The sequence below is a fragment of the Pristiophorus japonicus genome, unplaced genomic scaffold (assembly GCF_044704955.1).
Source record: "Pristiophorus japonicus isolate sPriJap1 unplaced genomic scaffold, sPriJap1.hap1 HAP1_SCAFFOLD_75, whole genome shotgun sequence".
NCBI classification, from domain to species: Eukaryota; Metazoa; Chordata; class Chondrichthyes; family Pristiophoridae; genus Pristiophorus; species Pristiophorus japonicus.
Window position 1 is genome coordinate 3,100,333 of NW_027254666.1, and position 3,794 is coordinate 3,104,126.

A 3,794-nucleotide genomic window follows, 5' to 3' on the forward strand; every position below is an offset into this window, starting at 1 on the left:
ACAGAAAACAGCACCTGAGACCGCTCGGACATCCTGACTATTCAGTGCTGGGTGTGGCCACCTGCAGGTTGATTTTGAACTGTTGTGTCCTGTCACAAGAAATAAATGAGGGCAGCAGGCGTATCTCTGCCTGAAACCGGGGAAACAGTGAGACAGACCTTGGAGCAAGGGTCTGGTTATTGCCAAACAGCAAAGAAAATATTAATTCTGGAAGAACAATTTTCAAAAATACAGTGACCCCAACGTGATTTGAACACGCAACCTTCTGATCTGGAGTCAGACACGCTACCGTTGCGCCACGAGGCCTACACAATGTGTTTGAGATGTTCATCTATATGAAGCTTTCACAACACAAGGGGCTTTAAAATCCCCGCCCATTCCCACCAGGTGTCAGAAGCAACGCTCACCTGCCAGTCACCATATGTTTTTTTCTTAAACTTTTGTGTTGCGTTCATGGAAAGCATCATTCATTAACCCCTCACCTTCTTTTGCACAATGAAAGAAATGCTAACTGAGGGCCAGTCGATACTTCAATCATTTGTCCTGTGCTTTGCGGAGCGGGCAGGGAAGTGGACCTGAGTCCATGATCGCATCGGCCATGATCGTATTAAATGGCGGAGCAGGCTCGAGGGGCGTATGGCCGACTCCTGCTCCTATTTTTTTTGTTCTTATGTTCTTCTGCATGTTAACCCATTTTACACACTGTATTGCCGATGTCAACAGGAATCCGGGGCAACTTTTGTCAAATTTAACAACACCGGTTATTCCTTCCGTGCAGAGAAAATAGAATCAGTAGTGAAGATAAAATCCTACGGTGATCATTTTCAGATTCAATGCAGTAGGATTTCAAATAAAGTGAAAGAATTTTACAGTGAAACGATTTGGAAGTGTTACTTGTATTTGTATCTTTAATTAAACTTTGTGGCATCTGACTCCCGTTCATGCCTCTGCTGAATAAGACAGGAGGGTTTGACGTTGACCAGACTGCACTGCCCCTGATATTTGTGAGCTCATCCTTTATATTCAGTGGTTTCTCGCCCTTTGATGGGCTGCAGTGTAGCGGATATCACGTTGGCCTCACACGCGAAAGGTCCCCGGTGGATCTGTTTTCTCTCACTGAAAGTTATCTATTTATTGGTTAAATAAAGAGCAATTCAGGAATAAGGGAGCCCTTTTAACAGGAGAATAAATAGCAAATAACGACAGCAAATGCTGGAAATCTCAGCAGGTCAGGCAGCATTTTCCAGGAGACTAAACTATCCTGCGATTGTTCCCTTTTCGCAAGTATAAACATCATGTTTCTACCCAGAATCAAACCGGTACTTTTCACGTATAAAGCAAATGTGATAACCACTACACTACAGAAACCTCTGGCACAACAGCCCCAACAGAGGGGAGCTGACCAGTGAGCTCCCTCTGTGCTGATCGGGAATGTGTTGGCTCACCTTAAACAACTTCTGTCCCACACTGAAAGTTCTCAATCCTTCTCCTCCGCTGCCCTTTACAGAAATGTCACGGATCACCCACCCACCGTGTTCACTTCCACATCCTCACAGTGGGGCCACAGAGGCTCCTACCGTCTCCCGGCGATCAGCGAACTCGCCCAGTTTACGAAATTAAACCCCGAACACGTGCCTGGCAAAGGGCAGGAGAAGCCAGATAGTCTGTAAGCTCGGTCTATCGCAGAAAGTATTGGTATTCATGGTGATTACAGCAATTATTAATCGTCTCACAGACCTCAATTATTTTTATGCGATGAATTGATCGAGAATTGAAACCAGTTTAGTGCGTCGGATCTTAACCCTGCGACCACCAGGGAACGGTTATGATACATATAGATACATTTATATATATTATAATATGAACCTGAATATCAACGACTAGCTACCGAGACCTCATGGCACAACGGTAGTGCGTCTAACTTTGAGTGAGAGAAATTGTTCCACAGTGAAACCCATTTCATCTTTTGTTCCCTTTTAAACGCTAGAAACTGAGACAAGGGGAATAAATAGAGAAATAAAAGCACAGGGATAAAGACAAGAGGAAGAGAGAAGGGGAAAGATACTGTCCCCACCCAGAACTAATGCAGAAACCCCTCTGCTGCGCTCGGGGTGGCCACCCACAGCCTGGATACACGAACGGGAGAACACCAGCGGCAGGTCGGGGCCATAAAAGGAACGGCGAGCGGCCCTGGGAGCAGCTTGGAGGTCCCTGGAGACTACTCCAGGGAGCAGCGCGAGCTGGTGCAGGAGGGCGGCGGAAGCGAGGAGTGGCATCATCAAGGTCCAGGTCGGTGATTGGAGCGTGTGCAGGTGCAGCAGGAGCGGCGAGAACGGGGCAAAGGAGCTGCGAGAGACTGTAGAGGGACGTGATCGGGGCCCAGGGGAGGCATGAGTTCAGGGCCAGGGGCCCAGGGTTAGCACGTGCCCAGCCCACACTGCGATATGTGTGTGCACTGGGTCCGTGCAGCAGAGCTGGTCTCCAGTAGTCTTGGATAACCCTTGCCACTGGACCAAGACCTCGCTCTGTCAAGCCCGTGTGATGGCTGGGGTGCAACGGCCACCACACGTTAAAAAAATCCACGCACAGGCAACTTCCACCCTTCGGGATGTAGTTCGGGTCCTTCATTGAAACACTTGTGAACTCATCCTTTTTCCTCATGGATTCAAGTCATCCTCGTTTCGAGGGACCGCCTATGATGATGATGATGATGGATACATTAACGTCCCAACAGCTCATTGACTGCAGGAGTGCGGCGCTTCAGAAGACATGTCGAAAAGGCAAAGTCACTGATTCCGTCTCATGTGCTCCGCCGATCAAGAACAGCAACACACACTAAAAATGCTTCAATAATGGTTACATCTTATCTCCACATTTTCTGAGCAGGTGGTTTGTTGGTCTCGGGATATGATTCTTGCTTCGTGGTTGTTACTTGAAATTTGCAGAAAGATCCTGATTTCAAATCCCAGACCAGCCTTGAGTTTGCATCGAACTTTTGCAAAGAAGGACTTGCATTTCTGCCGCGTCTGTCAGGAACTCATGACGACCCAAAGCGCTTTACAGCCGTTGAGTTGCCTTTGAAATGTTGTCATGTGACGAAAGATGTGCCCAAATCACCTCAACTCTTTGCAAACGAGTTCATCGAATCAAAGAAGTTTACAGCACGGAAGGAGGCCATTTCGGTCCATCGTGTCCGCACCAACCAACTCGAGGCTATCCAGCCTTATCCCACTTTCCAGCTCGAGGTCCAAAACCCTGCAGGTTACGACACTTCAGGTGCACATCTAAGCACTTTTTAAATGTGGTGAGGGTTTCTGCCTCTACCACCCTTTCAGGCAGTGAGTTCCAGAACCCCACAACCCTCTGCGTGAAGAAATATCTCCTCTAAACTTTCGACCAATTACTTTAAATTTATGCCTCCTTGTTGTTGACCCCTCTGCTAAGGGAAATAGGTCCTTTCTATCCACTATATCTCGGACCCTCATAATTTTATACACCTCAATGAGGTCGCCCCTCAGGCTCTGTTCCATGGAAAACAAACCCAGCCTATCTAATCTGTCCTCATGGCTAAGATTCTCCACTCCCAGCAACATCCTCGTAAATCTCCTCTGTACCCTCTTCAGTGCAATCATGTCCTTCCTGTAATATGGCGACCAGAACTGCAAGCAGTACTCTAGCTGTGACCTAACCTGCCCCACCGACCCTATCTCTTGTGTTCTATGCCTCGGCTAATAAAGGCAAGCATTCCATATTTCTTCTCAACCACCTTATCTACCTGGCCTGCAACTTTCAGG

The 3,794-nt window shown here is 47.7% G+C and overlaps 1 non-coding gene across 1 annotated transcript; it reads right to left on the reverse strand.

The window, feature by feature from the left end:
* Positions 1-234: 234 nt before the first annotated feature.
* trnaw-cca (transfer RNA tryptophan (anticodon CCA)) lies at positions 235-306 on the reverse strand. Its single transcript has one exon. It is a non-coding gene; the product is annotated as a tRNA-Trp (tRNA).
* Between the last annotated feature and the right edge of the window lie 3,488 nt (positions 307-3,794).